Here is a 15,079-nt window from a genome sequence, read left to right as displayed (position 1 = left end):
TGTACCTTATCGTGTCATGGTTTTCCAGGTTGTGTCTGATCAGGTGGAGGCCATTAAGTATGTCCTTCAGTTGAGCGTGTAGTTGCGTGGCCGTCTTTCCGGGAAACATTTTTATATTAAATAAATTATTTAAAAGTAAATCCCATTTAGTTATCTTCAAGTCGTCGGTTCCTTCATGTAGTTTGACTAGAGAGTCCCACAATTCTTTAGCATTGTCGTAGGGGCCGACTCCATTCAATTCTTTCATTGTAAGCCCGCACTGAATGACGTTGATTGCCTTGTAGTTTAGTTGTACCTTCTTGATCATTGGGGGAGTCCAATCTTCAGGCTCAAGAGGCGTTCCATCTTTCATCGAGGGAGTGTAGCCTTTCAAGATTGTGAACCAGAGCTCGATGTCGGACTTCAAATAGCACTCCATTCTATTCTTCCAATAACTAAAATTTTCTCCTTTGAATAGTGGAGGTCGGGTAGTACTATATCCTTCTTGATACGAGTTCGACATCCTTGCAAGATAAAAATTAAAAGAAAAGTATTTCCAAAAATTTTCGTCTTGGGATTAGCAGTGCTTGAGAGGATAAGAAAAACAAAAAAAAATATTCTAAATTAAAGAAAAGAGAAAGTTTTTAAAAAAAAATGCTTTGAAAAACGGTTAAGTTATTTCAGAGCTTACGAGGCTTTGATACCAATTGATAGATCGGATACGAGCGATAGAGGGGGGGTTGAATATCGCTTCTTTTAAAACTTTTCTTTTACTTTTTAAATCAGAATCGTGCAGCGGAAATAAGAAAAGAGACAAAGTCGTTTACTTCATTCGGAGCCTAGCTCGACTCCTACTCGAAGGTCCACGGTCCTCGACCGCACTGATGAGCAAAGCACTAAAACCCTTCTTTCCGAAATCTTCGGAAAGAAGCAGATCGTACAAGTACAATGATATAAGATAGTAACACTCCTACTATCTTATTTTCATTTAAGTGCAATATGAAAATAAATATACCGACAATCGTATGCGTAGGATGTAGCTTGGTCGGTACTTCCGGAAGGAGTGACTTGCTAAGCTGTTGAAGATGTGTAGCACAATCCGTACACGAAGAAGAGCTTTTTAGATAATAAGAAGAGTTGTTCTGGCCTCATACTTCGAGCCTCATTTTATAGGTGCCTTGGCCGTTCGATCGACCGATCCCTCTGTTCGGTCGACCGAACCCGCTCCCTGTTAGGATGTATACTAAAAGCCTAGCTTTTGGTATAAATATTTATCTAGAAATAAGAATCACATTGGTAAAATATCTACATTTATGATAAATGTAGTTGTTCAATTAATTTATATTGTAGATAACATGGTGTGTGGTGTCACACACAGAGGATCATGTTATCAGTACCTTATAAATTATAAACAATAGCTCACGACCAAGATGGAAAGGAACAAATCATTGGAAGGTCATAGTGTAATTAGGTATTAGTTTATCTTAACTATATAATTACACTAGTACACTTAGAGTGTATTGAGTAGGACCATTAGAGGTCGTTTCTTTTTATACTGACTTTATAAAGGAACAAAGACCTCAGTTATTATGGAAGTGTGTGCTCTTAATCCTAATATAATAACAAGCACATATATTTGATATTTATTTCTTTAATTTATCAATGGGTGAGATTTAGTTCGATAAATCAATAAGCCCGATAAGTTGAGAAATGATATCACTTATAGTGTGTGTTGTTGATTATAGAAGAAAACTGTGTCCAAGTGATCTAGGTTGATAATGTCCCCAAGAGGAGCTCATAAGGATTGTCATGTTAAACCCTGCAGGTGGACTTAGTCCGACATGACGATAAGGTTGAGTGGTACTACTCTTAGAACTAGATATTAATTAAGTGAGTTGTCAGTAACTCGTTTAATTAATGGACATTTGATATCTTAAACACAGGGAGACTAACACACTCATAATAAGAAGGAATCCAAAATGTAATTTGGGATTGGTGCGGTAGTTCAATAATAGTTCTTTAGTGGAATTAATTATTATTGATGAAATTAAGTTATGTGTTTGGGGCGAACACGGGATGCTTAATTTCATCGGGAGACCAAAACCAATTAAGTTATGTGTTCTTTAGTTGAATGAATATTTATGTAGATTGAAAGGTAGATTTTAATTTTGAGAAAACTTTCCTTTTTAACCATGTTCATGATTTAAAAGAGAGTTTAAAAATTAAATATTCTCTTTTATTAGTTTCTACAAAAGATTAAGAAAAGATTTGATATCTTTCCTTATTTGTAGATTAAAAGGAGATTTTAACTTTTAGAGATAACTTTTCTTTTTGGAAATCATCCACATGTTTAAAAGAAATATTTTAATTTATAAAATTTCCTTTTTACAAACCACCATGAAGGGAAAAATTATTGGAGAAATTTTTTATAAATTTCCGGAAACAAATTAGGAAGTTTTAATTCTTGTGTGAATTAAATTTTCTTTGATTGGGATTAGAATAGTGGCCGGCCATATGGTTTAAGAAAAGAAAATTGATTTTAAATCAATTAAATTTTCTTTTTCATGGAAAAGGAATTAAGTTTTTATTAAAATTTTCTTATTTGCCAAGACCAAGGAATATAAAAGAAGGGGTAGAGGTGCCTTCATGATTGATAACCTCTATTCTATTTTTCTCCTCTCTTTTTCTTATTGGGTGTGGCCGGCCCCTCCTCTTTCTCTCTTCCCTTTCTTGTGGCCGAAACCTCTTCATTGGTGGAGTTGCTTTGGTGTCCGGATCAAGCAAGGAGAAGAAAGAGAGAAAGGAAGACTAGTCTCTAGCATCCCTTGGAGCATTGGTGGTGGCCGAACCTCTCCATCAAGAAGGACTCTTGGTGGCCGAAACCTAGAAGGAAGAAGAAGGTGTTTGGTGGTTCTCATCTCAAAAGATCGTTGTCCACACAATGTCTGATGTTAAAAGAGGAATACGGTAGAAGGTCAAGAGGTCATTAAAGTTCCACTCTAACGCTAGAGAAGGCTCTTTTATACAGTTGATCTCCGATCAGGGTGAACCATCCGACCCTCTTTTTCAGTAAGCGAGCTTCCTCTTGATCGGCAGGTGTGATGCCCGATTAGATGAACTCTATTAGTGCTGTCCTCCAATCACTCATGAAAGTTATTCCTTCCATCGTGTCGATGTGCACCGCCAATGTGACTTGCTCTATTGGCTTCTCTATCACGATCGGTGACAATGAACTGGCTAACTTAGCCAATTCATCTGCAGCCTGATTTTCTGACCAGGGAATCTTTTGGATCACTACCTCTTGAAAATTGGCTTTCAACTTCTCAAAAGCTTCTACATATAACTTGAGTCAGAAGTTGTTTATTTCAAATGTCCCTAATAGCTGCTAAGGGCCAACTGAGAGTCTGAGTGGATAAGGACTTTTATAGCTCTGACATGCCGAGCTGCTTGTAAGTCGGCTATTAAGGCTTCATATTTAGCTTCATTATTCATCGCCCGATAATCCAGTTGAATGGACAACGCATCTTATCCTCCCGTGGTGAAATCAGAAGAATGCGGATCCCGCTACTTTACCAAGTGGATGAGCCATCCACATAGTGTTAGGGTTGTAAGGTTGCAAACATAGTCCCACATTGAAAACACATGGAAAAGATCATGGGTTTATATGAAAAAGATATCTCCATTGGCATGAGGCCTTTTAGGTAGAGCCCAAGAGAAAAACCATGAAGGTTTAGGCTCAAAGTGGACAATATCATACCATTGTGGAGATATCTAAATTCTTTTCGATCCTTCAATTATTATCAGAGCCCAGACTGCCAGAAGGTATAACCGCCTACTATGCATAAGAGTTATGGTCTAATTGAGTCATATGAGTAACATATTGACCTCGAACAAAGGAAGTGGGGGCTCTCGTGTCCGAATCCAGAGGACCAGACACCAGGCAGGAAGTCCTAGTTGCGGCTAGGCAAGGAAGTTCTAGTAGGTCGGGTGGACCGAGGGGCAGGAAGACCTGGTGGGTCGAGGATTGGACTTGGGAAGCCCGTGGTCCTTTGTTTGAGTGGGGGATTGTTGGGGTTGCAAGGTTGCAAACATAGCCCCACATTGAAAATACATAGGAAAGATCATGAGTTTATATGAAAAAGATATCTGTTGGAGCAATCTAGGTGCCCTAGGTTTTGATGTTTGGGCAAAGGTTTAAGTTAGGTTTATTGTTGTATTTGATATGCATTGTGAGTGTGCAGGATACAAGTACAACAAGAAAAGTCCAAGTGTGATCTTGGCAAAGGAGGAAAGTCCAAGAATGAGTCTTGGCGGTGTAAGTCCAAGCATGTAGTCTTGGCAACGTAAGTCCAAGTGTGACTTGGCAATGGATGAAGCCCCGGAGGTGAGGAGCCTCTTGGCAAAGGAAGACCCGACAATATGGACAAGGCCGAAGGAAGCTCCAGAAGGCAAGACATGAAGGATGGGGAGACATCCGAGGGACGCGAGGCTGATGGAGGAGGCTAGAAGGCTAGGTCTAGGTTGGTCGGGAGAGAACGAGTGCCGAGTGAATGTACTCGAGGCAAAATCCTAAAATTAGGGTTACTGTAGCGTACTGTAGCAGTACTGTAGCGTTACTGTAGTAGTACTATAGCCGTCGACTGATGATTGTAGCAGTCGACTGATGCACTGTAGCAGAGAGCCGTTGAGATAGCCGTTGGCACCAGTCGACTGGTAATGGGCAAATCAGCTTTCTGATTTGCTCCAAGCTCTATAAGAAGGAGCTTGGGATGGCCGGCCAAGGTGACGAAATTAGACTTGGTTAAAGCCTAATTAGTAGTCACCAAAGTGCTCAAGAGATCTTTGTGTGCCAAGAGGTCTTGGTTGGAGTTGTGGTGAGGTTTCTCCACCCACAAGGAGGTTGAGCTAGCCGGAGTTTGCCAGGGACTAATCCACCGATGGGTTGAGGGATCGTCCACCTTACGGACACGCCGTGGAGTAGGAGCAAGTTATCTCCGAACCACGTACATGCCTTGTGTTAGGGTTTGTGTTTGGTTTGTTGTCTTCTTCCTTCTTGTTTTAGGTTAACTTTCGTATTTGTTAGTTTGCTTTTGTATTCCGCTGTGCACTAACATTATAGGAAGTAAAGTTTTGGGTGAGACGCTATTCACCCCCCCCCCTCTAGCGGATGTCAAGGTCCCAACAATATCTCCATTGGCATGATGGACATAACTTACTAAAAATTAAAAAATTTTAGAAGATAATCATTGACCTCGTAATTGATTTTTTTTTTTTCATCCTTCAGAGCAAACTAAACATCCATGAATGATGTCAACTCTATCTGAATGGTAAAGGTAAAGGGCTTTTCATGGAAGAACATAGGAAAGGGCCACCGTTCAAATCCACAGTATAGTATAGTTTAGTTTAGTTGGTGGAGACTGGAGAGGCTCCTCGTTTCTGATCTCGACTAATTTCACGGAAGCATCGCCATCCCAAATTAACGCAGCAAACGGCGTGATTGACCTGTCACATCACAGCGAATCGCTTCAGTCTTCACATGGCCACCGCGCTGTACTCGACATGCATTTCATAAACAATTCCATCCGCCCACAATTCACTGCTTCCGCTTCCATAAGGCCTTTTGGGTAGAGCCCAAGAGCAAAACCATGAGGGATTAGGTCCAAAGTGGACAATATCATACCATTGTGGAGATATCTAAATTCTTTTCGATTCTTCACATAGATCTTCCACGTTGCATCTGGCTCGATGTTCTGGACCTTGGTAACAAAATCAGCTAAGGCCTGGACCTTGATCGCCGTTCGGGGTTAATATTGTATGTCGAATTTGCTCATCTCAATTGTCCATTTGATTAGCTTCCCGGACGCTTCTGGGTTGAGAAGGACCCTTCCCAAGGCATTGTTGGCCATCATGATGATGGGATGTGAAAGAAAGTAAGGATGGAGTCTCCGAGTGGCGAGCACTAGTGCGTATGCCAACGTTTCAAGACAGATGTAGCGAGACTCTGCATCTTTTAATATATGACTTAGAAAATACATAGGTTGTTGCTCATGGTCGTTCTGCCTTACCAATGCCAAGTCAACCAGATACTTGATGGACGACAAGTAGAAATAGAGAGGCTCACTGGCGCTCGGCTTAGCCAGTACATGTAGGGAGTTAAGGTACTCCTTGAGCTCTTCCAGCGCCTTGTCGCATTTCGTGCCCCATTGAAATTTTGTCGCTCGGCGCAACACCTTGAAGAATGGATGACTTCGGTCAAATGACTTCGAGATGAACCTTGATAGCACAATGATCCGTCTGGTCAGCTGTTGGAACTCTTTCAAACTGCGGGGCAGGGACATGTCCTATAACGCCTTCACCTTGCTTGGATTCGCCTCGATGCCCCATTCAGTGATGATGTATCCGAGGAAGCGGCCACTATTTGTGTCGAATAGGCACTTGTTTGGATTCAACTTTATCTCGTAGGCCCTCAAGGTTCAGCAAGTTTCCTCGACGTTTGCACAAAGGTCAATAGCTTGGAGAGATTTTATTAATATGTCATCGACATATACCTCCATGTTGTAGCTAATCTGCCACTGGAACACCTTGTTCATTAGCCTCTAGTAGGTGGCATCGGCGTTCTTCAATCCGAACAGCATGATATTGTAGCAATAGGTTCCATCGGTCGTTATGAAGCTGACCTTCTCTTGATCCTCTCGGGCGAGCGGCACTTGGTGGTATCCTTGGTATGCACCGAGCATGCAGATTAGCTCGCAACTCACCGTAGAATCCACCATCTAATCTATCCTGGGCAGTGGATAGAAATCCTTCAGGCATGCCTTATTCAGATCACGGAAGTCGATGCAAACCCGCCACTTGTTACCCGGCTTGGACACCAACACAACATTGGCCAGCCAGCTCGAGAATCGGACTTCACAAATGTGGCCGACCTCCAGTAATTTTTCTATCTCTGCCTGGATGATCTAGTTTTGCTCCGCACTGAAGTCCTTCTTCTTCTGCTTCATAAGCCGAGCGTTTGGTTGGACATTAAGCTCATGCTAGCCACGCTCGGCGAGATGTCCGGGAGCCCGTGCGTCGACTAGGAGAACACATCATAGTTTTGCCTAAGGTAGGTGGCCAACTCTACCTTCTTCTTGATTTCCAGGTCGGCAGCGATAAAAGTAGTTGCCTCCAACCAGCTGGGGTGGATCAGAACCTCCTCCTTTTCTTCATAGACCAGCGAAGGAGGATCCTCCCTGATAGCATTCACCTCCAAGAGTGAGTTATTCCTAGTGGCCCTTGCTTCGAACTTGACCATCTCAACGTAGCATCGTCTAGTGGCCAACTGGTTGTTGATGCAATCGACCTAGGTTTGATCGGTACGATCATTGTTTTGATGTGTGTGTCAAAGAGTTTAAGTTAGGCTTGCATATGTGTTTGATATGTGTGTTTGAGTCTTGCAGGACTTGGCGAACACACACATGAGGAGCTTGGTGCAGTTAAGCTTGGGAAGCTCATCCTAGGGCTCGGATCCTTGAGTCGGTGAAGGATGGTGTGGAAGACATCCGAGGGACCGCCGGATGAGGAGCAACGGAGTGGAGCCGAGGGAAGCGGACTTTAAGGCAACGTGAAGGATGGCACGGAGAGGAGCCACGGGCTCGGGTGCATCTGAGGGACGAAGGCCGAGGAAGAAGACTTCAAGGGTGACTCCGGAGAGGAAGAGTGTGGGTGTGTAACAAGGTGCAGTCCAATCGGTTACAACTTTTAGCAGTCGACTGCACCAGTCGACTGCATGTTTAGCAGTCGACTGCACCAGTTGACTGCGCAGTCGACTGGCAACGAACAAAAGCATTCTGTTTGCTCAGTCGGCAGCGACCAGTCGACTGATAAAACATGCAGTCGACTGGTAAATGACCGTTGACCAACCGTTGGTGCTACAAAGTAGTCGTTGGCTACCTCTAACGGTAACACCAGTCGACTGATGGTTTTGTCAGTCGACTGGTGCTGAGATGAGTTGATATGATGATCAACTCTCTCCTCTTATTTAAAGGAAGCTTTGGGGCTTGAAGTAGGTTACTGATTATTGTTGAATCACTCCTTGTCATTGCCCAAAGCTTCCAAGCCTACTCTCTTCCTCCTAAACCTAAGTTCATCTTGTAAGAGGAAGAGAACCTTGTGAGAGGTTGTACTCCACCGAGAAGGAGTAAGCTCTAGCCGGAGATTGCCGAGGATTGATCCACCGAAGGATCAAGGGTTCGTCCACCTCAAGGACACACCGTGGAGTAGGAGCAAGCAATCTCCGAACCACGTAAAGGAATTGTGTTAGCGTTTGTGCTCTTACTTGTTTATTTTCATTGCTTTAGTTTTCGTATTCCACTTGCGTAACTAACCTTGTAGAGAAGAATCGAAGTTGGGGGTGGCCTAGCTATCCAACCCCCCTTCTAGCCGGCCACTGATCTCTTACAAGTGGTATTAAAGTGAGGACGCCCTTCAATGGACTAATCGCCGAGAAGAGCACTTCATCAAAATGGCCAGCTCAAACATTCATCCACCCAAATTCAAAGGGGACTTGTCTTGGTGGAAGAAGAAAATGGAGGTATTTTTCAATACCGATTTTGACATTATGTTAATCATGAGAAGTGGTTTTGAAGAGCCCAAGGATGAACACAATGAGACAATCGACATAACAAGATGGACCAAAAGGCAAAAAGAAGAGCATCTAGCAAATTCCAAGGCAATGCATCACCTACCACATGTTCTTCCACAACAAGAAGTAACAAGAATTGGAAACTATACAAGTGCCAAGGACTTGTGGGAAAACCTAGTGGAGTTTCATGAAGGGACATCAGAAGCAAAATTGGCAAAAAGAGACCTCCTTCGAACTCAACACAACAATATCAAGCTTGAGAAAGGAGAAAAGGTATCAATTTTACATTCTAGAATTAAAGAAATTATTAATGGACTAACAAGTGTAGGTGAGACACTTTCAAATCAAGACATGATGATGAAAGCCCTAAATGCTTTCCCAAGAACCACAACTTGGATCTCCATTGTAGATTCATGCTACATATCAAAGGACCTAGAGAAATCCTCTCTAGATGAACTCTTCTCAACAATGGAGCTTCGCGAAATAAGAGTTGAAGGATTAGATGGAGAAGCTCATAGATCAAGAGGAGTAGCCCTTGTGGCAAACAAGGGAAAGGGAAAGAAGAAGAAATCTTCATCACCACCATCTTCCGACTCCGAAGAATCAAGTGTCTCAATGGATAGCGATCAAGAGGCATATATGGTAAGGAAGATGAGAAAGGCATTTAAATCTTTTTCTTCTAACAAATCTCGTGCTAGGAAAAGTTCTAGAAGCAAAAGTAGGACAAGGAAGATCATTTGTTATAATTGTCAAGGAGAAGGACACATAAGAGATGATTGTCCTCTCTTAAAGAAGAAGAAAGAGAAGAAGAAGGAGGAGAAGAAGACAAAAGAAAAAGGGAAGAAGGCTCAAAACCTAAAAGCAACATGGGATGATCCATCATTATCGGAGGAGGAAGAAGAGCACCATGTAGTCAATTTTGCTCTAATGGGAATTGATGATGTAGCCTCCACCTCATCTAAAAATGAAGAGGAAAAAAGCTCAAGTGAAGATGAAGAAGGGAGCTCAAGTGAAGGGGGAGGTCAAACATCGGATTCGGACTTCTCGGTAAGTGAGGTATATAATCTTCCGCCCCATGTTTTAATTAAAGTTATTAAAAGCACAAATGATGATTTGTTTAAGGTCAAAAGGAAAAAAAAAATCTTTGAAAAATGATATTTGCATGCTTAAGGAAAAATTAGAATCCATGTCTATTAATGACAATGATATGTGTGCTTCTTCTACAAGCTCATATGATTCATATTTAGAAGAGGAAAATAGGAAATTAAGGGAAAAGGTAGAATATCTTACCAATGCCCTTAGAAAATTTGAAATTGGCTCTAAAACCCTAATTATGATTATTGTGATCCAAAGGGAAAGTTTTAAGAAAAATGGATTAGAATACAATGAACCTAACAATGAAAAGACCTACCATTGTCTACTTACTAGGGGCAATCAAAAACCAAAACTATAGATAGAAAATGGATCCCCAAGGAATATTTGATTAACCCAATTAGAAAGAACCTCTATTGGATACCAAAATCAATCCTCAAGAGTTAGAGTATTTTGGGTCAAGTCAACCATGAAAATCATAATTTCAAATCCTTGAAAAATGGTTGACTTGAGACCTTAAGGGGGAGAATATTTGGTTAGCCTTGATAGAAACTCATGATCAAAAGGGCTAAGTAGAGGTTCCCTTTATCTCACAATGACTTGCACTATTTTCAAACCATAAATGTGAGATGATAGGATGATACAAATAATTTACATATGCTTATGACATTTTGAAGAGTTATGAAATGTATCAATTTTTAGTGATCATAGGCCAACTATGGGGAAAGAAAATGTTTAATTAATGGATATCTTGCCCATAGATCATAGTTGGACATTTCCAATGTTTTGAAAACAATTCTATATTTTATTTACTGTGGTATAGTTATTTTGAAACATATGAACTCAAAACTAGGGTTTAATTTGATACAAACTTGAGTGATTTTCAAAATGTTTGAGTTTTTATCAAAACTTTAAAAATATGATGAATTTTCATGGAAACATATTTTTCCTTGTTAAAGAACATTAAAATAAATATGTGTTCAAAATTTCATGATTTTTTGAATTTTTTATGCATTTCTAAAGTTGGCTTCAGAATGCTGAAATTCTGATTGGGTTTGTGCCAGTCGACTACGATAGTTAGCAATCGACTGGTACCTGTTTTCCAGCACTATCAAGAGATGGTTTTGGAAAATTTTAAGTCCACATTGATACCTAGGTATGTATACATGTTTGGTACAATTTTTTATGGTGTCAAAGGGGGAGAAATGGGAAGGTTTAAGTTAGAAACCTAATTGTATGCAAAACTTGAAAATTAAGTTGAAGAGCATATGTTAAGGGGAGCTTGGGAATTATGCTTCATGTTTACATATTGATTTTAATTTTCATGTTGTTATTAATGTCTAACTTAAACATATTGCCACATATCAAAAAGGGGGAGATTGTTGATGCAATCGACCTAGGTTTGATCGGTACGATCATTGTTTTGATGTGTGTGTCAAAGAGTTTAAGTTAGGCTTTCATATGTGTTTGATATGCGTGTTTGAGTCTTGCAGGACTTGGTGAAACACACATGAGGAGCTTGGTACAGTTAAGTTTGGGAAGCTCATCCTAGGGCTCGGATCCTTGAGTCGGTGAAGGATGGTGTGGAAGACATCCGAGGGACCGCCGGACGAGGAGCAACGGAGTGGAGCCGAGGGAAGAGGACTTCAAGGCAACGTGAAGGATGGCACGGAGAGGAGCCGCGGGCTCGGGTGCATCTAAGGGACGAAGGCCGAGGAAGAGGACTTCAAGGGTGACTCCGGAGAGGAAGAGTGTGAGTATATAATAAGGTGCAATCTAGTCGGTTGCAACTTTTAGCAGTTGATGCAGTCAACTGCATGTTTTAGCAGTCGACTGCACCAGTCGACTGGCATCGAACAGAAGCATTCTGTTCGCTCAGTCGGCAGCGACCAGTGGACTAATAAAACATGCAGTCGACTGGTAAATGACCGTTGGCCAACTGTTGGTGCTGCAAAGTAGCCGTTGGCTACCTCTAACCGTAACACCAGTCACTAATGGTTTTGTCAGTCGATTAGTGCTGAGATGAGTTGATATGATGATCAACTCTCTCCTCTTATTTAAAGGAAGCTTTGGGCTTGAAGTAGGTTACTAATTATTATTGAATCACTCCTTGTTATTGCCCAAAGCTTCCAAGCCTACTCTCTTCCTCCTAAACCTAAGTTCATCTTGTAAGAGGAAGAGAACCTTGTGAGAGGTTGTACTCCACCGAGAATGAGTAAGTAAGCTCTAGCTGGAGATTGCCGGGGATTGATCCACCGAAGGATCAAGGGTTCGTCCACCTCAAGGACACGCCGTGGAGTAGAAGCAAGCAATCTCCGAACCACGTAAAGGAATCGTGTTAGCGTTTGTGCTCTTACTTGTTTATTTTCATTGCTTTAGTTTTCGTATTCCTCTTGCGTAACTAACCTTGTAGAGAAGAATCGAAGTTGGGGGTGACCTAGCTATCCAACCCCCCTTCTAGCCGGCCACCGATCCCTTACACTGGTCACCTTTGACTTCACCCACCTCTTTGTCCACCAGAAACTTAATCTTCTGGCAGAAGGTGGACACCACTTCTTGGAACTCATTGAGGGTCAATCGACCAAGTATGATATTGTAGGCGGACGGCGTGTTCACCACAATGAAGTTAATGGTCCTGGTTCTCTTGAGCGGCTCCTCTTTGAGCGAAATGGCTAGCCGTGCCGGGCCGATCGGCAACACTTCGTTACCTGTGAAGCCGTAGAGTGGGGTTGCCATTGGATGCAACTCGCTCCGGTCAATTTGCAGCTGGTCGAATGCCTTCTTGAATATGATATTCATCGAGTTCCCTGTATCAACAAAGGTTCGGTGAATAGTATAATTAGCGATTACCACTCAGATGATCAGGCGTCGTCGTGAGGGATTTCCACTCCTTCTAAGTCTCGAGGGTCGAAGCTTTTTTCAGGTCCTTGACCTTCTCCTTGCTGCACCCCACAAAGTGGATCTCCAGTCACCGAGCATGCGATTTCCTCACTCGGTTGGAATCACCGTTGGTCGGCCCACCAGCAATCATTCCAATTTCTCCTCGAGCGGCGTTGCTCCTATTTTCTTCCTCCTGAGCTGAGGGTCTATTCTACTCAGTAGAAGCTCAGGGCGGGACTCAAGTTATTCCTTCGCTGGGGCTAATGATGGTGCCACTCAGACGCCCATCTCTCTTCCTCCTTCCGGCCTATTGATCGGCATCTATGATGATGATCGGGTGATGGTGACCGATGACAATATCCTCGTGGATTCGGTCATCTTACAATCAGAGTCAGATCATAGCAGTCGCACGTGTTGTGCATCACCGACTGATGGAAGGAGCATAATAGTGGCGTCCATGCCTTGCCTTTTGCAACCTTTGGGCGACCAGCAACTACATGCTGCACGGCATGTGTCCTTGGCTCCTGGTGTTACTGGGCTCCTCCCGATCGAGGCTCCTTTGGGGATTGATGGCTACTCGATGGTCACCGCTCAGGCGCTGCTATGGGCTCGGGAGGCGTCTCCTTTCTTCTGGCCGCTTAGGCTTCCTCCACGTTTATATATTCTATGGCCCTCCTGATCAGGTGGTCGAAATCCCTCAGCAGCTTCCAGATGAGTGATTGGAAGAACTCTCCTTCGGTGAGGCCTTAGGCTAAGGCGTTCACCAATACTTCTGCAGAGATTGAGGGAATATTCATGGCTACCTAATTGAAGTGTTGGATATAGGCCCTTTGTGCCTCCTTGGGCCATTACTTCAAGGAGAACAGATTGACACTTATCTTCTGGTGGTGGTGACTACTGGCGAAGTGGTGTAAAAATGCCGCTCGGAAGTCTTTGAAGGTATGAATTGATCCGTTCGGCAATCTCTTGAACCAACGTTGTGCTAATCCGAAAAGAGTGGTGAGGAAGACCCGACACTTCACCCTATCGGTGTACTGATGAAGTGTGGCCGCATTGTCAAACTTGACCAAATGATCATTCAGATCGGTAGTTACATTGTATTCTCTTATCGCCAGCAGGGTGTAGTGTCTTGGCAGAGGATCGTCCAGAATCTCCTACGAGAATTCTTGATTGATCTGCTCGGGCGAATCATCGTCCCTTGGTGCCTTCCCCTTTCGTGCATCTTGAACAGGTGTGTCATCCGAGGAAGACCCCCAGTCCTTGTCCGCTCAGCACCATTCCTCTGATAGAGTATGGAACATCGCTCGATGAAAGGGGATCGGCGCATTAGGTGTCTCCCCGTACATGCCGATCGGCTTCATGTTCTGTCCCCGAATGGATGCATACTCCGCTCGGTCTCCATATCCTACTTGATGCCCTACCACTGATGTCGCAGGCTCATGCACTTGGTGCTCGGCCAGCGCTTGTTATTATTGTTGCTCAACTATCCTTGTCACTCGAGCTTGTATAAGCATATCGAGCTCCTCCTTTGTCAATGTCACCGTGGTGAATCGTCCAACGTCCTCCATCTTCTCGTCTCGGATGTAGGTTACGTTCCCACAGGCGACACCAAAATGATCCTATCCGAAAATCGGAAGGTGAAAAGCTGGGGATATGACTACTGCATTGACTGGATATAGACGACGTCTCACTCTGCAAAACAAGCAACATCCGTGCCGAGACAGGGAAGGGTCCCCGACGTTGGCCTTCCGACGCTCAAGTCAGTCACCCTAACTGTAGAGGAAAGCATAGCAACAATAACGCAAGCGCAAACAGTGAATAATGCGTACTTCTGCCGATGATTGGACCCCCCCCCCTTTATATAGAGCCCTAGTGGACGACGTGCACATTCCTTGAGGTGTGGACACGTTCTCCAATGTGTCCTATGAAAGGATCTATCAGGAAAGTACATCTGACAGCATATCTTAACAGAGCATGTATATCCCTGACAAGACAGTAGAAGCTACCGCCGTACGATCTGCCTGTTGATCATGCTTCATGTCAGTGACACTATCTCCCAAAAAGATATCAAGAGATATGACAATGGTCCCGCTGTTTGCCCGAGCGAGGTTGTCGCTTGGCCGGGACTCCTCCGCTCTGTCGGTCTCAACTGCTCTTCCTTGCGGTAACTGAGCGTAATAGCTTGTCCCTCCCGATCGAACAAACTCTTCGGTCTCCTTAGCGTCTCACTGCTTCACTCTGAGCGTTTGGCGACCCTACCATACTTTCCTGAGCTAGATGGGTGATCTGCTTGGATACATCTCCGATTGATCAGACACTGACTGCCCCGATCAACCGTTATAATCGAATTCCACTCGGCAATTATAGATGAATTTTTTGACACCATAATATTGACCATCTTAATTTTAATCAATATCTCGACAGTTGATCCGTGTCGAACGGCCCTTTTATAGTCGCATCACTGGATAATCGTGATTTGAGTAAATCGCATGATCCATTAAGCGG

The sequence above is a fragment of the Zingiber officinale genome, chromosome 1B, assembly GCF_018446385.1.
Source record: "Zingiber officinale cultivar Zhangliang chromosome 1B, Zo_v1.1, whole genome shotgun sequence".
Lineage (NCBI taxonomy): Eukaryota > Viridiplantae > Streptophyta > Magnoliopsida > Zingiberales > Zingiberaceae > Zingiber > Zingiber officinale.
The sequence above is the reverse complement of the archived record's forward strand: the minus strand, read 5'-3'. Positions refer to the sequence as shown.